This window comes from Lactuca serriola, chromosome 9 (assembly GCF_051521515.1).
Source record: "Lactuca serriola cultivar US96UC23 chromosome 9, Lser_US96UC23_V15, whole genome shotgun sequence".
In the NCBI taxonomy this organism is placed as follows: domain Eukaryota; kingdom Viridiplantae; phylum Streptophyta; class Magnoliopsida; order Asterales; family Asteraceae; genus Lactuca; species Lactuca serriola.
The window spans coordinates 101,117,455-101,143,981 of NC_136416.1; positions in this window are offsets into that span (position 1 = coordinate 101,117,455).

Below are 26,527 nucleotides of genomic sequence, written 5' to 3' on the forward strand. Positions count from 1 at the left end.
ATGACCCGTTACTTGAGCATGCTCAAGATAGATATCAGACAATTTGTTTCCACCCAACAGTATGATTCTTTGTTGGATTTGCAGGAGGCCGCCAGGCTGCGTGAGCTGATAGACCTTCAGTTAAAGGAGAAGAGACCAGCCCCGACAGAGTCTCAGCCCGCGCCGAAGCGGTTCAAAGCCGTTGATTCTTGGTCTTAGGGACAACAAGGCCGAACTTGTGGGAAGTGCGAGCAGATTCATGTTGGGGCTTTTCGATTAGGAGGTGTATGCCACAAGTGTGGTAGTGATGGGCATTATGCGAGGAATTGCCACTATTTGTCCCCTGTCATAGGTACTAGGATTTGTTATCATTGTGATCAGGTTGGCCATGTGAAGGTCAACTGTCCATTGCTCGTCACCAAGCCAGCGTAGGCCCCCATGACAGCTACTTCGAGGATCATAGATGGGCGCCAGGGGAAGACGGATCCCCCGAGTGCTCGAGGTCATGCTTTTCAGATCATTACGGAGGAGGCCAGAATAGCTCTAGATGTTGTGACTAGTATGTTTCTATCTGTTATCATGTTAATTATGTTTGTGTTATGCTTATACATTTTTACCTTTTTTAGGTACATTCCTACTGAACTCATTTCCTGCTTTAGTGTTGTTTTACTCGGGTACGAGTCGATCCTTTGTTTCTTGGTCTTTTAGTAGGGAGTTTGGTATGCCCTTAGGGGAGTTGGAGTGTCCGTTGCGATTTTCTTTCGCCAAAGAACACGGGGTTTCTGCTTCTTCAGTGTATCAGGGTTGTGTTCTAGAGATCTTCGGGGTATCCTTTCCGAACGATATTATCCCTATCCCCATGGGGATGTCTGCATGATTGTGGGTATGGACTGGATGAGCTGTTTTGGTGTGATAATTGATTATGAGGGTCAACGCGTGGTAGTTCTTACGCCAAGTGAGGGGGAACTGTTTATCTATGGAGAGGGCACAAGGATGGGTTCGGGGTTTTGTTCTGTAGCTAGGGCTCGACAGTATATTCAGAATGGGTGTGCGGGCTACTTGGCATATGTGGTGGATACACGTGTCAAGGTTCAGGTTTCAGTTTTTGATGCCTAGGGTTTCAAGGAGTTTGTAGATGTATTCCCGGAGGAGTTACCCGGTGTGCCTCCCAAGAGGCATGTCGAGTTTAGTATCGACCTTGTGCCAGGTGCGGCCCCGATTGCCAAGGCCTCTTACTGCTTGGCACCGCCTGAGATGCAGCAGTTGTCATATCAGTTTCAGGAGCTGCTAGGATAGTAGTTCATCAGACCGAGTAGTTCTCCATGGGGAGCGCCGATTTTTTTCATCAAGAAGAAGGGTGATTCATACCGGACGTGCATTGATTACCGGGAGTTGAACAAGTTAATGGTGAAGCACTATTATCCCCTTTCGCGGATTCATGACCTATTTGATTAGTTGCAGGGTGCATCTTGGTTCTCCAAGATTGATCAGAGTTCCGGGTATCATTAGGTTAGGATAAGAGTGGAGGACGTGGAGAAGACCGTGTTCCAGATTCATTATGGACATTACGACTTTGTGGTGATGCTGTTTAGGCTCACCAATGCACTTGCGGTATTTATGGATTTGATGAATCGAGTATACAGGCCGATGCTCGATTGTTTAGTTATCATATTCATTGGTGATATCTTGGTATATTCCAAGACCATCGAGTAGCATGAGGATCATCTTCACGAGCTTCCGAGGTGGTGAGGCGAGAATAACTTTATGCTAAGTTATTGAAGTGAAAGTTTTGGTTAAAAGAGGTTCCTTTCATTGGACACCTCGTTAACCAAGATGGGATTTTGGTCGATCTGGCCAAAATCAAGGTTGTGATGCAGTGGGAGGTTCTGAAATCTCCCTCGGATATTAGGAGCTCTTGGTATTAGCAAGGTACTATCGGAGATTCATTCAGGATCCCCAAGATTACGGTACCCCTCACTCGTCTGACGAGGAAGGGGGTGGATTTCCGATGGGGCCCTGCACAACAGTCAGAATTCGAGACCCTTCGGTAGAGCTTATGTGAGGCCCTAGCTTTGACCCTTCCAGAGGGAATTGAGGATTTTGTGTTTTTCTTTGATGCATCCATCACTAGTTTGGGGGCGGTCCTCATGTAGAGAGGACGGGTGATAGCTTATGCTTCGTGGCAGCTGAAGTCGCACGAGAATAGATATCCTACGCATGACTTTGAGTTGGGGGCTATGGTTTTTGCCTTCAAGATAAGGATGCATTTTCTTTATGGGGTACCCTGTTATATCTTCAAAAATCACAAGAGTTTGAGACACATTATGGATTGGTCGAACCTGAACATGAGGCAGCACACATGGCTGGACGTAGTGAAGGATTATGACTACGAGATCCTTTACCATCCGGGTAAAGCGAATGTGGTGGCGGATGCTTTGAGCCGCAAGTCAGTTGGGTCTTCAGGTGGGATATCGTGTATGAGGATATAAGTGGATTCCCTGCTTTTGGGATTGATTAAGGAGGCTCAAGCCAAGGGTGTTCAGGAAGAGAACTAGAATATAGAGAGGATCGGGGGTGAGATCACAAGATTTGTTCTAAGAATTCAAGGATTGTTGACCCGTTGCGGACGAATATGGGTTCCTATGTATGGTGGGGTCGGACAGATCGTGTTGGAGGAGGCTCATAAGTCTTGTATTTGTATCCATCTGGGGGGGGGCACTAAAATATAGAGAGATCTGAGATTGAGTTGTTGGTGGTCGTGTATGAAGAGGGATATCGCCTGGTACGTGGGGAGGTGTTTGACTTGTCGGATGATCAAGGCCGAGCATCAGAGGCCGCATGGAAAGCTGCAGTCTCTGGAGGTTCCCATGTGAAAATGGGAGCATATGTCGATGGACTTCATCACCAAGTTTTCGAGGACGTCGAAAGGGTTTGATGCTATTTGGGTCATCATGGATCGATTGACCAAGGGTGCCCATTTCTTGGTGATTTGGGAGAGTTCTTCGGCCGAGAAATTGGCCGTTGTGTATATCCGCGATATTGTAGCTCTCCATGGGGTTCCGATCTCTATTGTTTCAAATTGTGATGTTCGGTTCACCTATCGTTTGTGGCAGAAGTTCCATGAGGAACTGAGCATGAGTTTACACTTCAGCACAAAATATCATCCACAGACCGACGACCAGAGTGAGCGGGTGATACAGACCCTTGAGGATATGTTGGGGGCCTGTGTCATCGATTTTGGTGGGAGTTGGGACTCCTACATACTGCTTGCTGAGTTCTCCTATAACAACAGTCTTCACTCCATCATTGGTGCTCCGCCTTTTTGAGCTCTTGTATGGGCAGAGATGTTGTACCCCATTCTGGTGGGGTGAGGTTGGTCACGAGGTTATAGGGTGAACCGAGGTGGTCCTCTAAACTACGGATATGGTTCAGCAGATCAGGTAGAAATTGCAGACTGTTTAGTGTCGGTAGAAGAGCTATGCTAACCAGCGCTGATCCGAGTTGGAGTTTCAGGTCGACAACATGGTGTTACTGAAAGTCTCACCTTGGAAAGGTGTGATTCGCTTCCGGAAGAGGGGGAAATTGGGTCCCCGATATATTGGTCCCTTCCGGGTTATTGCCAGGGCTGTCAAGATTGCTTACAGATTGGTTCTTCCTCAGGAGCTCAGTCAAATTCATAGCACTTTCCGCATTTCACGGTTGCGAAAGTGCAACTTGGATGAGGATGAAGTAGTCTCCTTTGATGATATTCAGGTCGATGAGCATTTGAACAATGTTGAGAGGCTCGTAGCTATTTAGGAAAGAAAAGTGAAGGTTTTAGGCAACAAGGAACTACCTTTAGTAAAGGTACGATGGCAATATTGAAGGGGCTCCGAGTGGACTTGGGAGCCTGAGACTAAGATGCGGGAGCATTACCCATATTTGTTCGTTGCAGCAGACTTCGAGGGAGAAGTCTTGTTCAAGTTGGGGAGAGTTGTAACATCCCGGGTTTCAGGTATTTTATCAAATCCTTCCCTTGGTTTTAAATTATGTAATTTTGGTCCTTGGATTGGTTGGAATTAACCCTAAGAATCCCTTGTGGAAAAATGGTAAATTTTAGGGCAGGAGGAGTATGTTGAGCGTACATATGAGTACGCTGGGTGTACACATATCTATGCTGGGTGTACTATTTTCTGGGAGAAACCCTAAATTTTAGCCTCAAATTCCTTGAGTTGTTCTTGGAAAGCCCTAGACCCCTTAATTGAGGTTGTGAGCCCTAAAGTGTGTTCTTAGTTTTTAGAGGAAAGGGAAGTGCATCAAGAAGCTTGAAAGCTTGAAGCAAGGTTGGATCTCGAAGTTTGGCTTCCTTCTCCATCATCTAAAGGTATAAAGGTCATACCTTTATGGTTTATTTGATAGATCTCATGTTTGGGTTCCTTTTATGTTTCTTTTGGTCCCACATGCTCTATCTTGAGCATGGCATGTTCTATATGTTTGGATTTGTCCTTTCAGATCTTTGGTGGGGTCCTTGATCATAAAAATGAGGTCCCAATGCCTAGAAGTGTCCCATGCATTTGGTTGAAGGGTCTTAATGGATTAAGACCTTGTCTTAAGAACTTTTAGACGTGTAAAGTCATAAAGTTTGAGACTTTATGACTCTAGGGTGCATTTAGAGTGTGGATCTGTAATTTGGGCTTAAGTGCTTAATCCATCAAGCACAAAAAGGGACTTTTGGATCTACAAGGGTACGCCACGTGTGAAGGGGATTAGGCCCCGTGTACTCGGTCAGCCACCCCGTTGTGGGTCAATGTGAGGCTCGATGTACGCTCCACGTACGCCTTCTGTTGGAATTCATATTTTAGGCTTTAAGTTTTGGGCCATCTTTTGGGCTTGTATGCTTGGGCCCTTATTGGGATATCTGAGTATGAGTGTTTTGGGTTAAGTGAAGGGTTGGACCTGAGGATAAGTCCCAAAAAGGAGTGTGGGCCCTAATTCGAAAATTGGGCCAATGATGAGTCTTAAATAATTTTTGGGCTTTTAAATCAAGAATTGGGCTTGGGTCTTGGTTCAATTGGGAAAGGGTAAAGTGGACATTTACCCTAAGTATGAGTTATTAGTCAAGGATGGGAAACCAATTACTAATTGGATGTTTGTTTGTTGTGATAGTTCGGGAATTTTAGTGGGCCAACAGTCGGACGTTTTCTATGCGATTTGTCATTGTGAGGTGAGTGTTCCTCACAATACTTTTCGTTCGAATGCACCAAGGTCAGCCCTTTTGGATTGTTATCCTGATTATTGCATGATTAAGACATGTAGTGATCTATTAGATCTACATCCTGGTAGATAGGATGATGTTATTCTTAGTGGTTTGTAAGATCTGTCTGTTTGTTATTGGCTGGTTAACTGAATGTTTATCTGTTATATTTATATGTGTCGACACAGTGTATGAGTGGTTGGGTTGAGGCCAACCTGATTTGTGTTGAAGGCCAATAGACCTAGGGCATCCTAGATTGACTGAAGGCTAGTGGGGCGTACCAGTCAAGCCGAAGGCCCAAAGAACATTCCAGATAGGCTGAAATACCGATGTGGCGTACCAGTAATGCATGTTGTATATTGTATTATTCCAGCTTTGTGTTGTGTTGGTAATTTGGGGGAAACTCACTAAACTTTGGGCTTACAGATTTGGATTATATTTCAGGTACCTCAGAGGATCACAGAAAGGCGAAGGCGTGATCGTGCACCTCCTCATCTTATGTTTTGTGATTTTGGGAAAACTATGATGACGAACATGTTTTGAAAACTATAATGTAAACAATTATGATTTTGGTTGGTTTCATAAGTTTAAATTTTTAAGAAATTTTATGAATGTTACACATTGTACCTAGTCGTTACTCTGCATAAATATCCTGTTTTCAAATCAACCATAATTAGGGTGTATATATATATATATATATATATATATATATATATATATATATATATATAAGATAATTATGCGATATAATAATTATAATTATGAGATACAAAAATTATAATCAAATATAAAGTAAAAGATTTATATTGTGATAGTTATAGGAAATTAATAATTGAGAAAGTTAAAGATAATACACCTAAGGTTAATGCGTTAGTGATCTGTTATTATTCATCCTAAGGTTAATTGGTTATGTAGAAAACCATTTATTTCAAATACATTTATAAGAAAATCAGAATTAGTAAAGCGTAGAATCTTCATTGTTATTGATGAATGTGTGCAGTCACGCCCTCGCCTTCTCATGATGACTGATGATACCTGAAACAATAAACAACTGAGTAAGCACAGAGCTTAGTGAGTTTCCCCCAAAATACCCCCATACGATAAACATACAAGCATGCATCGGGTTTACTCAGCCATCAGGTTGGAATACCCAGGGTCTGTAGGCCTAACATATCAACCCAACCGCTCTTACCGAGCTTCTATGCCTACGACTTACAGTCGGCCCGCACCGGGTATCTTGGGCTATAGCACAAAGCAGGATCACCTCAACCCACCACTACCACATGTCGACATATAAACAATGAAGGATCAAGTAGGTATATAATAGATCTAAACATCAATCATACAGCTTAATACCGCCTACTAGTCCCCTCACATCATATAGTCCTGCTACGAGCTAATATCCATAAAATGTGTAACCATAAGTGACCGGCGGTGAGATAGCCACCCAAACAGGTGATTCTACTCTAGAGTCACAACTAAACAAGGAACAGGAAAAAGGGCCTACATCAAGAGTTCTCAGGCTATCCGACATGACCACAGACAATCCCTAGGGCACTCCACCAGATGATAACCAACAAGTACGGATAACATACGGTTCTACAGATCACTACAACATAGCACCATACTCGATACCAGGATACAAATGTAACATATCACTACAGCATGACAACATACTAAATATCAATAATCCAAGGAATGCATGACCTTATATAATTAGAGGTGAGATAGAAACCTAGACAGGTGATCCTACTCTAGAACCACAACCAAACAAGGAACAGGTAAAAGAGCCTAGATCAAGAGTCCTCAGTCTATCCAACATGACTATATACAGTCCTTAATGCATCCCTCTACTAACAGATAACATAAAAAAGTGGTTCAAAATTGGTGCCTTCGACCCACGGTACAATGAGACGAAACTCACCTCAATATGTGCATAGGTAACCACCGTAGTAATGAAGAAGTCTATCAGCTTCAACTCACTTCCAACCACCTACAGGAAGATACTAGAGTCAATCCCTGATCACAGGTCATACTCACTTTGAACTATGACAACTTCACAAGAAATGACAATTAAGAGTCCACATAAAATGACGATTACAGTTAAGCAAGGACACGTAACCCATTAAGGACTTAACCACCTAAGGTTAGGACTGATGAAGGTTTAACATAGTCATTCTCAAGTATAATAATAATCCAAGCAAAAGCCCAATTACACGCCCCGATCGTTACCCAAAATAGGGCTTCCTGAGTTTTAGGGTTTCCACATAAAATGATAACTATGGTTAGTGTTCCACACTTAATTCCTTAAGCCTAATTCATTAAGTCCAAGACTACATTAAGTTAGAAATAGGACATTATCGAGTATAATTTAAAGTTCAATTGACAGTTCAACACGGGTCCCGACAAAACTCTAAAACTAGGGTTTTCTTGACATTAGGGTTTTCTAAACCCTAATTAGGGTTTCTAACCCAAACACGTGGCACTAGGTCTAAGGTTAGATGCTTAGGTAATTTAATTTTTAATAAGTCAGACACCACCCACTGCCACCTCGGGTAGTGGTGGTCGACGACGGTCAATGACGATAGGAGGCGCCAACCACCACTTTTGAATGTCGATAGTTATAATTTTAGGCCGAAACACCTTCAAAATCATTCCAGTACACACAAAACGTCAATCCGACACACACATACGCATACAACCAACCCAAGGTTGTGGCTAGTGGCAGCAGAACGACGACAGCCGCCATGGTCGACTGCCATGGTGGGTTTCTCTTTGGTTCATCTGCAAAACAACATCCATACGACAATATACACCGAAACACACACACACACATGCAAAAACACACAACACAACCACCCTCGTGGTGGCAGGCGGTGGTCGGAGAGCGATAGGGCGACAACTACATGGTGGCGACGGTAACGATTGAATGACTGCGACATTTTAGAAAAGAATGGAGAACAGAGGGGTTGCATCTCGCCCTCACCAGAGAATGGTTCAATAGCTACGAGTTCCCAGTTTGCTCCAGCTTCCTTCAATCTTGATGTTCATCTCATTCGTCCTCATTCACATCGACAGAAGTTGTAGTGACGATGTTCGGTGAAGGACCTAGGCGGCGTCGGAAACGAATGGTAGTCGACGAACCAGCAACACTTAAAGGCTGCCCTCCACTCCTTGTTGGTCTCAAAATCTTCCTTCATGGAAGGAGAAAGTCGACGATGTTGGTCGCTCAGTGGTTCAAGGCAATGTCAAAGGTGATGGTTGCGGCTGTAGATGTCAAGAGTAAGGTGGCGGCTGCAAAACAACTCTAGGGTTAGGGTTTATGTGGGTAACCAAATAGCAATAGGGTGGAGGGGGGAGGGGTTTAAGTCCCGTCTCTCTTCAAACATTAGCCTCTTTGTTACACTTTCAGTCCCTCCTTCTCAATTCATTTTCAAATTAAATCCACTAATTACCATACAGCCCCTGCTTTATGAAATTCTTTACATTTCAAGTCCCGTTGTTACAAAATAATCCACAATTTCCAAAAATTATAACATTTAACTCCTTATGGGTAACACTCTGATAAATTATTATGGATTTAAGGCTAAAATAAAATAAAAAAAGTAAAAATACATCTCGGGGTTTTAGGGTTTATTTATTTATTTATTTTATTTATATTAACGGGATGTAACAATTCTCTCCCACTTGAGTTAGATTTCGTCCTTGAAATTAACTCTCACATCTACTTCATGATGCACTCCCCTACAACAACCAAGATGTATGAAAATCCACAGAGTTGATCGGTCCCAGTGCCTCTCGGCCAAACGCCGGCATGCAATCCCACACAAAAAGAGCACCCCCGCGATGAAAAGTAACTAATCACATACTGAACTAAACAACACACTTTCTCGGCTCTGATAATCCAGCTAAGCTATCCATTATGAACACTCGGGCTCACCCTCGATCAGACGATAACAAACAAGTAAACCCTTAAACTAGGATCCTAAAACCCTACGGTCTAAGCACAAGCACGCCCTACAAATTCTATCACAACTAAGGCTAATACGAATTGATGGGAAATTCCAACAACTAACGCTGATCTTGCCATGAATCCAAAAGATTTAATAGTTACCCAAAAGTTTCGAACGTAGAGAAATCTGACTAAGAACTGAATCTTGGCACAACCTCTATCTACTGCGAGGTTCCAATCTCCCCTACTTGAAATATGCTAGAAACTGAGAACTTCATAGTCCACCGATACCCAGACTAACTCAAACTCCACCACTTGGTTCCAACCACTGATATCCTGTTACATAGAAGGATTTGAATAACCACAACATTCATACATTCCAACACACATATAATCGAGGGCAATTATGATTAATTCATTCATAACAAGAATCAATTTAACAGGGCTAAATAAGATAATTCAATTCAACTGATCATCCAAAAAATTACAACTGAACATCAAATCATAAACAAAAATTTCAGATGAATACTAATACCACCACAATTGCTAAAAAGAAAACCTGTCAACTTAACTTTTGGTCCTCAGGACCCCAGCGGTTCCATGAAGACCATCAGGTAACTGCCAAGCTAAGGGTGTAGGATCCAACACCTCACTGAGAAAAGGACAATGAGCTCCGATGTGGCCTTCCTGACCGCAATGGAAACAAACTCGCACACTCTGCCTACAATCTCTACCAAAATGGCCCTCCTCGCCACACTTGTGACATACAAAAGATTTGCGCCTACATCCAACTGATCCTGAAATATGGTCGGCAGACTTGAACCGTTTTGCTGTAGGTTGGGACTGATCCAGAGCCTAACACTTCTCCCTCGCCTGGGTCTCTATCTCAATCTCGCGCCTCCTTGCGGCATCCCGAAGATCAGAAAGAGAACCATAGCAATGGGTGGACACAAACTATCGAATATCCAACTTGAGCATGCTCAAATACCGATTCATACGAGCCTGCTCTGAAGTAGCGAACTTAGGACTGAACAAAACCATCTCAGTGAACATCTTGGTGATCTCCATCATTGACTCATCTTCTGTGTCAAATCCAAATACTCTTGAGCCAACTTCCCCGTCTCCACCAGATGGAACATATCTCGCACATAACATATCTGAGAATTGTTCCCAAGACACCGTAGCTCTCTACTAAAGAGTGTAAGCACCAATCACCATTCTCCACCAATCCTTCACCCCCAACTTGAGATGGTTCAAGGCGTACTTGACCTTCTGGTCATCCAGACAAGAACACGTGAATAAACAACCATCCACATCAGACAGCCATCTCATTGCCTTAATAGGGTCCGAGAAACCATCAAACTTCGGGGGCTTCGTATTATCAAAGTCTCGGTATTAGAAAGCTCTCTCTCCTCAAACTCTAACAGCGGCAACAGCCGTGGTAGCTGCAGCAGCTACAACCTCAGAAAGTGTAGCATAATGATCTTCGGAAAAATCAATCATGGCGTTCTTGACCATCTCGAGCAACTCTGGAGTCACCTCCTTGATCGCCTTGACCGCTTCTGCAACAATGATCCCACGAATCTCCTCCTCACTCAGACTTGCTCTCCCAGTGTTGCCCGCTCCTACTCCTGAACCTCCACTAGCTGACATACTAAAAATATACAAAGAAAAGATCAGACATCACAACACAATGCTCAACACACCCGACCTTACTCCTATTTGTTCCTTAGTAGCCTTGAAACTCCTCCTGAATCTCATACAGATCTTGTGCTTTAGTAGTAGTACGAGCCCATACTACCTTCCACACCTATCCGTAATCGATTCAGAGTTTGTTCCAAGGTCCTAAGTCACTCCACTAGAGCACTCCTAGGTGTGCTAACACCCACTTCTCCTACGAGCTACAACAAAATTTCTAGGTACTCTTCCTAGGATTATCCTTGCTCCCGCACCACCGGTTGCTTTTATGCGTGCTTGTTGTACACAATGTAGGGTTAGATTGACTGTCGAATAATCAACTCTGCCCTAAATATACAACCAAACAAGGAACAGGAAGTAAGGCCAAGTCGATCATTCTAAGGCTATTGAATCCCGACCCTATACAACTAATCAACATACACGTAGCAATCACACAATCAAAAGTATATATCAGGTAAGAAACTCCCCTTATCATAAGGCATCACAGAAATCAGGCATCACTATCCAATAGTTTCTAAAATAACCTTATCCACCAGCATGTTTTTCTAAAAATTCATATATCAGCGAAATTAAAACTCAACAAGCATAACAATATGGGTATTTTGCGAACTACCCTCTTGTTCAGGCTCTGGCAGACTGTACACACCGCATCTTACTAAAAAAGCCAAAGTTAAATCAAGACCTACATTCCCGATCCCAAGCCAATAATCAAACAAGAACATGACAAGAGATCAAGCCCATGTCCTTAGCCCAACCCTTTTATTATAAATTATTTCTTTCAAAAAACATTTTACAAAAATTCTTGGATCCTAGTTGGAGACAGGATTCACACAAGTGTTTCAACATTTCATTCAAACCATGGCTCTAATACCAACTTGTAATGTCCCATTTTCACAACCAAAAATTTTCATTTTATTTAAGAAATCTTCCCAATTATAAATTGGTTATGTAGAAAAAGATTTATTTCAAATACATTTATAAAAAAAAATTAGAATAATATTAAAGCGCGGAATCTTCATTGTTGTTGATGAATGTGTAAAGTCACGCCTTCGCCATCCCATTAAGATCGATGATACCTGAAAACCATAAACAACTAATTAAGCACAAAGCTTAGTGAGTTTCCTACAAAATACTGCATATGATAAACATACAAGCATGTATTGGGTCCACTCAACCATCAGGCCGGAATACCCAATGTTTGTTGGCCTACCACCTCAACCCAACCGCTCTTCTCGAGCCTCCATGCCTACACTTACAACCGGCCTGTATTGGGTATCTTGGCCTACATCACAAAGCAGGACTGCCTCAACCCACCACAACCACATTTCGATATATAAACAATCAAGGATTAAGTAGGTGCATAATACAAACAAACATCAATCATACAGATCGCTACCGCCTACTAGTCCCCTCACAACATATAGTACCTAGGGCACTCCACCAGATGATTTCCACTCGAACAGGTGATCCTACTCTAGAGCGACAACTAAACAAGGAACTGGAAAAAGGGCATAGATCAAGAGTTCTAATGCTATGTAACATGACCACAGACAGTACCTAGGGCACTCCACCAGATGATAACCAACAAGTACAGATAACATACGGTTCTACAGAAGACTACAACATAGCACCATACTTGAAACTAGGATATAGATCTAACATATCAGTAAAGCATAGCAGCATACAAAATATTAACAATCCAAGGAATGCATAACCATATATAATCAGAGGTGAGATAGACACCCGTACACGTGATCCTACTCTAGAACCACAACCAACTATGGAACATGTAAAAGGGCCTAAATCAAGAATCCTCAGTCTATGCTACATGACAATATATAGTCCCTAATACATCCCTCTACTAACAGATAACCAAAACTAGTGGTCCGACATTGGTGCCTTCGACCCACGGTATAATGAGGCGAAACTCATTTCGATATGAGTGTAGGTAACCACCATAGTAATGCAGAACTCTACTAGCTTCAACTCACTTCCAATCACCTACAGGAAGATACTAGAGTCAATCCCCAATAACAAGTTATAGACACTTGCAACAGTGACAACTTCACATGAAATGATTATTAGGGTTCCACATTAAATGACGATTGGGGTTAAGTAAGGATACTTAACCCATTAAGGACTTAACCACCTAAGTATACGACGGATTAAGGTTTAACCTATTCATTCTCGGGTATAATATAATACAAGCAATAGCCCACTTACGCACCCCGATCGTTGCCTAAAAAAAGGGCTTCCTGATTTTTAGGGTTTCCACATAAAATGATAACTAGGGTTAGTGTTCCACATCTAATCCCTAATGGACTTAATTCATTAAGTCCAAGACTGCATCAAGTTAATCGTAGGGCATTATTGAGTATAATTTAAAGTTCAATTAACAGTTCATCACGGATCCCGATAAAACTCCAAAACTAGGGTTTTCTTGTCATTAGGGTTTTCTAAATGCTAATTAGGATATATATCCCAAACACGTGCCACTAGGTCTATGGTTAGATTCTTATGTAAGTTAATGTTTAATAAGTCGAACATCACCCACTGCCACGTCGGGCAGTGATGGTCGGCAGCGTTCCATGGTGGCATGAGGCGACATCCACCACTTTTTAATGGCGGTAGTTATAATTTTAGGCCAAAACACTATTGAAATCATTCCAGTACACACAAAACGTCAATCTAACACACACATACGCACATAGCCACCCCAAGGTGGTGGCTAGTGGCGGCAGTCACCATGGTCAGCTGCCATGGTGAGTTTCTCTTCAGTTCATCCGTCCAAACAACATCCACACAATGACATACACTGAAACACACACACACATACATGTGAAAACATACACAACACAACCACCCTCGTTGTGGTAGGATGTGGTCAGAGAGCGCTAGCGCGAAAGGCGCATGGCGGCGACGGTAGCTGTCAATTGACTACGACATTTCAGAAATGAATGGAGAAGAGAAGGGTTGCAGATCGCCCTCACTAGAGAATGGTTCAGTAGCCACGAGGTCCTGGTTTGCTCCCGCTTCCTTCAATCTCTATGTTCAGCTCGACGGCCCTCATTCCTATCGACAGAAGTTGCAGCGGTGGTGTTCGGCGAAGGAGTTGGGCGGCGTAGGCAGCGAATGGTAGTCGATGAAGCATCAACACTCAAAGGTTTCCCTCTACTCCTCGTCGGTCTCGAACTCTTCTGCCGTGGTGGCGAGGGGAGGGGAGAAATACAATGGTGGTAGTCACTCAGTGGTTCAAGGCAGCGTCAAAGGTGATGGAGGCGGCTGTAGATATCAGGGGTAAGGTGGCGACTACAAAACATTTCTAAGGTTAGGGTTTATGTGGGTAACCGAGTAGCAAGAGGGTAAAGGGGGAACGGGTTTAAGTTCCGTCTCTCTTCTAACATTAGACCATTTCTTACACTTTTGGTCCCTCCTTCTCAATTCATTTTCAAATTAAATACACTAATTTACCAAACAGCCCCTACTCTACGAAATTTTTTACATTTCAAGTCCAATTGTTACAATATAGCCCCTAAATTCCAGAAATTATAACATTTAACTCCTTATGGCTAACACTCTGATAAATTATTACAGATTTAGGTTTAAAATAAAATAAATATATAAAAATACATCTCGGGGTTCAAGGGTTTATTTATTTATTTTAAATGGGATGTTACCTTATTAATCTAAACATCGATTATGTGGGCTCATGGTAATACATTTCGACAACCCTAGAGATCCAACTACCTAGAGGAACAACTTCAATTAGTTAATAAAATAATTTTGGATTAGTAAAGTATCATAAAATATAACATAGTAAGATAGAATCGGTAAAGTATTCTATCAAGATGGTAATATAGGATTGGTAATATACCCTATAAAGATAGTAAGTTAAGGTTGGTAAAATATCTTAACAAGGAAAGAAAGCTTTTTCTAAAAGAAAAAGGATTATTATTTTAATAAAATCAAATAAAGCAGAAAACTATAAAAACCTGTGAATTCACCAACATTATGTTTATGTTTTCAAAATACATGAATTCTCAGGGAGATGAGTGTTTAGGAGAGTCGTATAGAGGATGATGTCTTCAAGGAAGCTTTCTGGAGTTTAGTTCTTTCTGTTTGTCTTTTTTGTTTTATTTATGTGTAATGTTCAATATATATTTGTGCCATGATCCAATATCCCTATGTCACACAGCCCGACGTTTCCGCCTTCAGTCGGGCGTGTGACAATATACAATGAATAAATTCGTAATTGTTATGGTGATTAAATAATAAGGATTATTTATGATCAATGGGTATGATACCATAGTTAATTAATTTATTATTGCGTATCACTTAGAATATTTACTTCCCGAGTAATTTTAATTATTCTAAATTCCACAGTCGCTCACACTTTTGGAAGTAAGTAGTGAATTAAGGGGTCGTTTGATAGTTGTTGATTGGGTTAGAGTTGACTGAGTTAGAATCTAACTGAGTTAGAAATGCAGACTAGGTCCACATCTGACCGAGTTTATGTTGTTTGATTATTTATCTGACTGATTGTGCTAATGATAAAAATGACCATATTATCCTTATGTTGTCCCTTGTGCTACATAACATAATTATAAAAATAAAAATTTTCACATAAAATCCAAATTAAACATACATTATTTAAAATCCAAATAGAAAGTGTAATACAAAATCCAAATACACATTGTCATACATAATAAAAAAGTACATCATTTAACGTGAACCATTTGAAAGTAACTTATTAGCAATATGGTCATGCAAAGTAGTCATTTAGTCAACAGCTTTTGAACCCCATTCTATGCCTTGTATGTTTTGGCCCTCACTTCCTCCACCTCCCGCATTAGGAGTAACCATATTGTTTTGTTTAAAGTTCATAAATAGGTTATCTTGAATATCGTATTTCCTTATAAAATTATGGACCACAACACAAGCAATGACTAAGTCTCTTTACACTAGAAAAGGATAAGGAGTTATACGTTTTAAAACTTAAAATCTCACCTTCAATACACCATAAGCACGTTCAATGATATTTCTAAGTTGTGCATGAGCATGATTGAACCTTTCTTCCTTAGTTAAAGCTCTGTGTCTTCGAAAATCGGCTAACCAATACCTAGTAATGTGGTAAGGAGCCATAAATCCACGGGTGTTAGTGTATGCAACATCACAAAGGTAATATTTATCTGTAGATGGTTGACAAATTTATCATATTAATAATATAGATAATGAAACTTATAGAAAAATTAAAAACATGGTGGAGGGAATGGACATCTAGAAGTCGGATTAAATGCAACTTCTTTCAAAATTTTAGAATCATGTTCTATGCCCTCCTATCCAACCCATACAAAGGTGAATATCATATCAAAATCACAAATTCCTATTACATTTTGATTAACGTTCACCTTTTCCTCTTCACATATAGTGAGTTTGTTCATCAACAGGCACAACTACATGTACAAGTGTTCCATCTAGTGCACCTAATGCTCCAGGAAATATGTTTTTTAGTCATCTATGTCGTTATGAGGTATTTCGTCTTGTATTAGAAGATGTTGGTATAGTAATTTCTCTTGCAAAACACATCATTTCTTTTTAACACCTCATGAAAACATTAATGAATCCTGCGTATGGAGTGGTGAAACCTTTCATTAATGGCTCAAAAATGTTCATTATGTCCTATAACATGTAAAAATATAGTCATCTTCTCTTCAACGCTTATATTCCTACTACGATGTAACCAATTTCTTTGAGTAAAATGATTGCTTAATAATACAAATGCATCTTGTGAAAGGCACATCATATCGTAACATTGTATTGCATATCCGTGTATCAAATCTTGTGTATATGCATGCCCGGTTTCTTCCAATTCGTTAGCTTTTATTCTTCCAATTCTGTTTTTCCCTTTTCGAACCAACATCAACCAATACCATGAGAGTATAAGGAAACCAAAAAACTCACATTCCTTATCCATATGTAACATGTTAAATGTTAAATACAAATCACATAAATTTTATAACATAAACCATAACATTAATCAATAAAATTCAAATGCATAACATATAACTCGATAACATGAGAATCCATCAGATAAAAATCCATAACATAAAAATCAATACCAAATAACAATCCTAAACATAACACATAAAAAACCTAAACATAAAAATCCTAAACATAACACATAACAACCCTACACATAAAAATCCATAACATGTACCATAATATAAATCCATAACATGTACCATAATATAAATCCATAAAGCATAAAGCCAAAAACATCCTAAAGTCATACTAATGTCAACCAAGTAATCCAAAATTATTTCCCACAATTTTCACCCACAACTCACAAGCCAAAGACTCGAGGCGTAACCTAATTTTCATGTTACCAACATTTTCAGCGAACAACATAAGAGCAGTGATGTATTTTGGATCAGAACTTCCTCATTCCAAGCCTTTCAATTTTTCAATACATTCATCCATCTCCTTGTCAAGATTATTTTTTTGCACGAACGCCTGATTCGCCTTCTTAATTTCCTTGCCAACCTCTCTTATGTCTTCATCCAGTGTGTCCGTGGGTACATTTCGTTTTCCTCTTTTGTTTTTGGACCGACCAGACGAATCTCCACTTGCATGTGATGCACTTGTAGGTGGGGGTAGTGTTGAAGCTGAGGCTAGGATATCTATTTGAGGTGGTGTATCTCCCATCTCGATATCCTCATAATCTTCTATAGTAAGACTTCTACAGGGTGAGAGAGTGTCGAAGATGGTCCTCAACTAGCAGCCCCGGTCGACGTCACACCGTCAAACAACTAGATTCATAGATCAGGGTAAAGGAGGGGTGCATTTCTTAATTTCTCAACCATCTTGTTCAACTATTTGAAAATTTTATTTTATTATTAAACTTTATAAAAAATATTGTGTTTTAAATTAAAAGATTACCTTCACCTCCACTTTCCACTCTTCATCTGTCATTTGAAACGTGTTTGTGATAGGATTATAGAGATTCCCAGTTTTGTTTTTTACTTTCAACCAAACTGAATACTTGCTTTTCAAGTAGTCATAACGATATTTCATTTGTTTTTTGTCAACCACAAAGTCGTGTTCTTTTTTAAAGTTTTTCAGCTATTGTATTCCATGAGGAACCTTTGAGACCACTACCCTCCCGACCGTTACTTGTCAATTCTTGGATACATGCATCAAGAAAAAATTTATTCACAAAATCCCAAGACCAACTAGCTCTACTTCTCTTTTCTGTCATGTCTAAGGAATAAATATATGTTTAACATGTTATGCAAATATATACACATATTTGGACGCATAAACACAAATATATATACATATACAAAAAGATGTAACACAAATGTATACACCAATATACACACAAATTTGCCCACATATACACAAATATATATATATATATATATATATATATATATATATATATTTATATTTATATACATATACACATATACACAAATACTCACAAATAGGTCATATTTATAAATATAAAAAAATATTAACATTCACTTTCTGCATATTATTTTCAAAACTTTTACATTTTCATTTACCTTTTTCATACATAACCTTGACAACTATAAAGAGATACAATACCTCAAAGATATATGGTTACACAACCACTTGAATTATATATAATTTTCAAAGTCACTATACTAATTACTGTATGGCTGTTAGAGTTTAGAATTCATGACAACTTGTGTTTTTCAATAGCTTGCTTATCATTATTCGACACCACCATAATTTCATATTCACCAATTTTGTTTTTGGAAGATATATAGTAATTAATCAATAAATTTTTTCACTTCTTGTTTTCAAGAATGAAGAAATAACATGCATGCTCCCATGGGAATTTTAAGTATCAAGAACATGAAAAACAAGGACAACAAGTGAATTCTGGACATGAAAAATCAAGAACATGAAAAATCTAGAACATCAAAAACATGGAAATTTTGAGAATCAATAAATTCGACCATTTTGCCCTTGATTATGAATGCAGGAAAAATAAGGACAAAAAAAAGAAAAACAAACTGTTGATTCGTTAGCTTTGTTGTTGATCGTGATGTTGATGTTAATCGTTGTGTTGTTGTTGATCATTGTTGTTGTTGTTATTAATCGATGTTGTTGGTCGACAGCTTCGAATCGCTAATGTTCGTCGCTGGGAGGTTAACGGGGGAGGGATGTAGGGCATCGAAGAGTGTTTTTTTATCTCGGTCCATCAAGTTGAAAGCAAGGACCAACTCCTCTACTTTTATTGGACCGAGTCCCTACATCTATAATCAATATCAAACGTGCCAATTGGATATTTATGGACCCATTCCTTCTTTGGACCCAGTTAGATACCATATCAAACGAGCCCTAAGACTATGATGAATTGTTTGTAGATTGTATGTGGAGATTAGACATTAGATGGGATTGCTATAATATTCAAGAGTACATAGAAAAATGGAGATTTTGAGTATTGGATAAACCCACGCTTAGATATTTCTTTATGGATTTTATTACGATTAATTATAAGACAATAATATCTTCTATTCTTCAAACAGATATACATAAGTTGTAATTTACAAGTCAATTGTGCATTGTAACATGATGTTATAAAACATAGTATCATGTATGATTTGGTGAGTAAAGGTTACAATTATGTATTTAAAGTTTACCGGTTTCTTTTTCCTTAACAGGAAAAGCGATATCTATGGGCCCCTTGGTGATTTGAGTTGATCTATGAAAAAATAGGTGCCAAGTCCAGACTAAATTGATTTGTTCAATTTTTTAGTCTAAATTGATCACAAATCGGGAAATAGAATAAATGAACATGAGCTTGATTATTTAATCCATGACTTCGTTCATATGATATCTTGTAGAATGAAGAAATAGTTGATCACTTATCTTAGGGCCAACATTTGGTTTGAATCAGAGTTTAACAGTAGCTTCTGAAACACACTTTATTGTTTAGTTCAAGGTTATACTGGAAATTGTAGTTATAGACTTATCCAAGTGGGAGACTATTGGATTAAGGTTTCTAAGCTCATAACTAAATTGGTATAAACTTGCAAATAGAAGCAAAGTCCTTTTGGGTTTCCCTCATAACTAGAAGTTGATTAGAATGACATTTATAGAGAAAGGATGATCTATTCGATTATTATATGATTAGTGAACTAACTGAAAATTATGAGGAAATCATTTGTGAATATATTATATGACTAACATATTAACTGGAAATAGATAGTTGATTTGTTACTTTATTATGTGATTAATAAATTAACATAAGATCAGTTGTTAAATAATTGATTTACTAATTTGTATTATTAATAAATTAATATGTCATCAATTAAAATCGATTAATTATTAATCAGAATTAATCTGGAATTAATTGGAAGTAATCGAAGGTGTAAAGGGTGAATTGTAATTGTTCAATAGTTGAACAAAAGAGGTAATTCTAGAACCATCCAAGGAAGACAGTTTTGGGAGCTCTTATAGGGTTTCCAGAAGCCTGCTAATAAGGATAATATTTGAATTGGGATTAAATCCAATATTTAATTATTAAAATTTTGATTTGTCCCTAATTTACCTAAACTATAAATAGGACACCTTAGGCATCAAATTTTGTGGTTACTCTTACCAAGCGAAATATGAATGAAATTTAAACCCTCTTCCTTTCTCCTCAATTTCCTTCTAATTCTAGGGTTTGGGTGTGAGCCATTAGATGCATTATCCTTTTTGTGCTAGCTTTCCATGCTCTTCAAAGGAAGGTATGAAGTTATTTTTTTGCTACAACAAATCAAATATATGTAAACCCTTAACCTTGATTTCTTAGTTTCGAAATTGCTAGGATTTATGTTCGTTTTGTTATTAAAAGTATGTTTCCTTCAAAGTGTAAGACATAGATCCTTTAAGATTATGTGTTCCCTTTCTCAACTGTTAAGTGATTTTCCGCATTGAGTATTTTGTTGTAACCTAATAAACCCATCATTACGGGTCTCCGCCTAGGCTAATTAGTCCCTTAACCCCAGTCGACCACCCGACCACCGCCTAGCAACTTTTACAACCTTCATATATATCTATATATATATATATATATATATATATATATATATATATCAATTAGTAACATTAGTACCATTAACTATCATAATTTAAAAAACTCTTGACTGGTTGTTATTAATTAGGTAAAAGTGAAGAGTTATATAGGTTTCAAATGAATATCGTGCATAAATATGACCTAACCTGAAGCACATTCATTTAGATGGCCTCTTTTATAAGTTTTATACAAATAAATATATATTTTGTGTTCATTTGTGATGTAGACATTTGTAAGCCCTATGAATCAAATATGAAGGGAACTAATACTAAAAATAAGAAAAAACATTTCAAAAGCATGGAAATCAATATATATATATATATATATATATATATATATATATATAATGGAAGGTTCAATTGTGGAAAAAAAAAGTTGAGAATGCGAGAATGAATTTGGACCACTCATTTCGAATCTGCAGCTTAAGCGCTCCAACGATAATACTCGTATATAAATAAGTATATACTTATTCATATTTGAATAAGTGGATACTTATTAATATATGAATAAATATACTTATTTATGAAAATAAGTTTGTGTCTGTTAATAAGGGATTATTCATATATGAATATGGTGTTTGGTGTTGTAGGTGGTGGTTGTTGCAGGGGTAGTGGTGACGGTGGTAGAGGTGGTGGTGGTGGCAGTTACGGTGGGGTTGGAGGTAGAGGTGGCGAATATAGTGATGGTAGTGACAATGACGATTGTGGTGTTGGTGGGTGGCAGAACTGTTGGTGATGATTACGGTGGCAGTGGCAGAGGTAGTGTTGGAGGCGGAGGTGGCGGTGGTTGGTCGTGGAGGTGGCGGTGGTTTGTGGCTGAGGTGGTGGTGGTTGCGTAGGAGATGTGGCAATAGATATAGTGGAAGTGGTGGTGGAGAAGGAGAAACGAGATGGTGGATTCATATATGAATATGCTTGAATTATAATCACATATGAATATTACTTCATCCTCGTCTTGCCGAAATGACAAAACGTTTTGCTACAAAAACAAATGTGTGCCTGAGAATAATTCCCTTATTCTCAAGCTCTTTTCTTCTCAATTATATATATATATATATATATATATATATATATATATATATATATATATATATATATATATATATGAAAGTTCTTGTATGCTTAAGAATCATATTAAAGTGATAGTGCTAATTAACGTATGATTTTAAAACAATAAGCTGTTACATCTTATGTCCACATTATAAATTTTAAAAACCAAACTCTATGTGATGTTTATTTTGACTAAAATTATTTTAGCATGTGAAAAACCAGATTATCAACCACACATAATAATTATCATAAAATAAGCAACACAAACATGCATAAAATAAATGTTCATAAACATAACCAATTAATGACATTTTTGTGAGACAAAAAAAAAATGTCAAGTCCATTCCTAAAAATACATTTTAAGAGACCAAATAATCTTCTTGAAATGTTGTTGTAAAAGCTCCCACTTGAAAAACACTCATTGCTTGCAAAACATTGGAAAAGTTTCATGAAAGCAATATTTCGGAAATTCGCTAAAAGTCCAACAACCCATAAGAAACAGCATTAGTGACATTATTTCAAAACAGTCACTAACTTTTAACATGCTTTTAATATTGAAAATTACTCTTTGGTCTTCAAAAAATGGCTCCAACTTCATTTCTTGTTACATTTTTGTACAAATAAATTATTTCTAACAACTAAACTATTATTAAAAAAATATAAACCAAGAAAACTAATCTATTTAATTTATTACATACCTACGAATAAATAAATTATTACAACCATCTTTATAAAACAACAAACATAACAACACAACAAAAATAATGGTCATTGGCTAGTTTATGCACATCATACATATCAACATACACATTAAACAAGCTTTGTTTTTCTAAGATAACTTTAAATAACAAAAGATGAATTATCTTTCATATATATATATATATATATATATATATATATATATATATATATATATATATATATATATAGAGAGAGAGAGAGAGAGAGAGTTAGGATCATATATAATAATCAAATATTGTATGAATGTGTGACTCATTATAGACCACTCATTTGATAAGGATATAATTGAAATTTTAATGTTACATAATTATGGTAATTTAGATAATTATGGTAAAAAAAATTAAATAAATTAAGAATCCTATAAACTAGGCATATTAGTTTCATATATACTGTCTTGGAAAAACTCTTCCTCTCCACCACCGTAGTTGGAAGTGTCGCATCATCCCAATGCCTCCCTCTGATCGTCTTCCTCCTCCAACGTACTCCAATGTCGGTAAGTTTTTCTCCTCTTTTTCATTTTCATTCTTGAACAATTGTTTTGCTTGAATGATTCCGAAATCATCTTTTCGTTGTCTTTTATGAACGATTTTGAAATCATTTTTTTCATACTTGAACAATTAAGATTTCATTAAAATTGTTTGTAGCTTTGAAATCAATTCATCAAAGCTTGTCCATTAATTTTTATGCAATAAATTAATAATTTCATAATCTTCAATTTTTTTGGTGTGTTTCTCGTAACCTAATTAATCTACTGGTTATACCTAAAACTATAGGTTTCACAGCAATTATATGTCCATGTTCCTCTATTTAGCTATGATACATTAATCGATGAATTGGTGTTAAGTTTTTTTTTCCCTGTATGTTGATGCTTTTGATTTAGAATTTATTTTTGAAAATATGTTTTGAATTTTAATGTACAGTTTCTCAAATACTTATAAATTAATTTACTTATGAAAAAAATGGACAGTTGAAAAAGGGAAAAAGCTTGACAATAGCTAAAAGACAAGTATTTAGATGAACTTTTAAGAATGTAAACGATTGAATGAATTTGGTATTGAAACAGATTTTGTATATATGTTTACTAATATAATGTATATTTGAAAATTACAGGCATATTGTTAAAATAGCTTAGCAATATGGAAGAACAGAATATTGGTTTTGAAAAACCATTGAGAGATGAAGTAGAAAAGTTTTTAGATAATGCAATTGTATTTTTGTTATTCATTTAGAATGTTGTTTATTCCATTCTTACATATTAGCATTTGATTTTTTTAAGCATGTCATGATATCATTGAAATTGTACCGAAGTAGTTTATCATATATTCTAAAAGAATAAGGACACATGTGTAGAGCTATATCATATATTCTAAAAGAATAAGGACACATGTGTAGAGCTACGCATTCATTTATTTTCTTATGGAAATTTTGGCTTGGTGGCTACAAAACATTTCCAGATCAACGCATTCAAGAATGATGATAGATTCTTAAAGAATTTAGTATAAAAGATTGTGTATATTTTTCAAAATGGTGTATATATATTCATGTTTTATGTTATGAATTTTTTTTATTTTAGAAGAATGGTTATTATTTTATACTACATTCTTAATTATATTGCAACACATTTGTTTTAAAGAATGGTATATTATTGTGCAATATATACAAATGTATTATTTAAGAATGTTACTTTTCAAAAAATTGTATTCCTTAAAAATGACGGAATGGCTTTTTTTTTTTTGGAAATCGTATTCTTTAGGATTGAAAAAAATGCGCTAAAATACAATGTGTATTTTTAAGAATGTTACTATTAAAAAATTGTATTCTTATGGAATGAAACAATAAAAAAACTATTGAACCTCAAAAAATTGTATTCTTATAGAATGCAACAATAAAAATCTATTGAATGAACTCACATTCTTTAAGAATAAAGGAATCAAAATACGTGCTCATACTTGTTGAATGAATACGTATTCTCAAAAAATATGTTTTAATTTAAATGTGTTGAATAAAATGTGAGATTTGATTTTTATTAATAAATTTTAATTAGTTGCCTAATATACAGATTATTTTCAATTCTCTCTCTTTAGTTACCTTATTTATTTAATAATAGAAATTATATGGTACGTGGTAGTCCGTGTTAATAACATGCACCTTATGATCACATTCATTCATTCTTTTTAATCTATTAACTAGAATTTGATTACACATTCACACAATACTTATGATTCATATTTGATCCTAACCCTCTATATATATATATATATATATATATATATATATATATATATATATATATATATATATCAGGTATAGCTTTTATATATGAGATATTATTAGGCATGGAAACTCAAAAGTTTCCGTTTAGTTTATAATTTCAAATTCGATTTAGTTTTTTAATTTCTTTAGCTTCAATTAAAACAACCAAAATACTTATATATATATATATATATATATATATATATATATATATATATATATATATATATGGCTGAGAGGAATGGTGTTGGCACCACCGAGTTCCACCTCTACCTTACTTTTTCAAGGGAGTTTGCCAAGCAGTCGGAGTGGTAGACAAAAACTAGAGGGGAGAAAGAAGAAGAAAAGAGGAAAAACAATTTGTATGAGAGAGGAGAGGCTCGACAAAAAGATTTCAAGAGCTTAGTATTATGAGACGGAGAGGCAAAGTTTGTCGAAGTGACTCGTTAAATACTGAAAGCCACTCCCAACAGCCTAATGGAGTAAGTTGTTGACTTATGATACGACAATTGGCAGTTGGTTTTTAACAAAACAAAAATGCAAAAATATTCCTTATGGTTAGCTGAAAATTGCCACTTTGGTCCAAAAAAGTTTTGACTAGCACCAGAGGTCCAAAGTTTTCATTTTGTTGCAAGTTTGGTCCAATGGATTAGTGATGGTAGTTTAGTCATTACCTATTTTATTCCCCTTTATTTATTTAATAAATGAGAGTACGTATCTAATTACCGCCATATGGATAATATCAAGCCTCCTTCGCATTTATAGTCCCAAATTATAGTTAGTCGATTCTTTGTCATTGAGTGAGGATCAATAACCCTAATCTAATTTCTAAGTTGTGAGCTTTGATTAGGTGAGTTTCTCAGTGAATACATATACCAATGTGGAACGGAAGGTTGTCAAACAAATAATTCAGTACAAGGGTGGCATATGGTACGTATTTTGGTTTTTGCTCACTTAGATGCATTTTTATGTGAAACCATCGCCATCTAAAACTTGTTTTTTGTTCTTATTTTGAAGATGGATACCCTACACTTTTTACCATCAAGCTACATCATGGAGGTGTGTTGGTGTGCAAAGTTCTTCATGTATGACTTTGTAGATGGTTTGACTTTTGTAGACCCACTTGCATGTGGTGCATTAGCCTTATAACTAATGAGTATTATAGAGTGAGAGAGAGAGAGACATGTAAACACCTCTATATAAGGTGGGATCATACCACTTGTAGAGGTGTGCTTAAGAGATGTAGTCATAGTGATTAGTGAGTGAGATATTTATGAAGTTCTAGACTAAATCCCTTTTTGTACTCATTTACTATGATCGAATATATCTTTTAGCACCCAAATCACCATGTTTATTGTGCAAACTTTAATTCCGCATGCCAAACCATGTTCTTATGTCACTACAATTGTTATCAGAGCGGGTCTTCAAGATCAAGGTGATTTTTGAAGAACGATTCTCGGTTTGGCAACTTTTGTCACAATTGAAGCAATTTTGGTGAGTCTCTCTCTATGATCTCTCTTAATCTC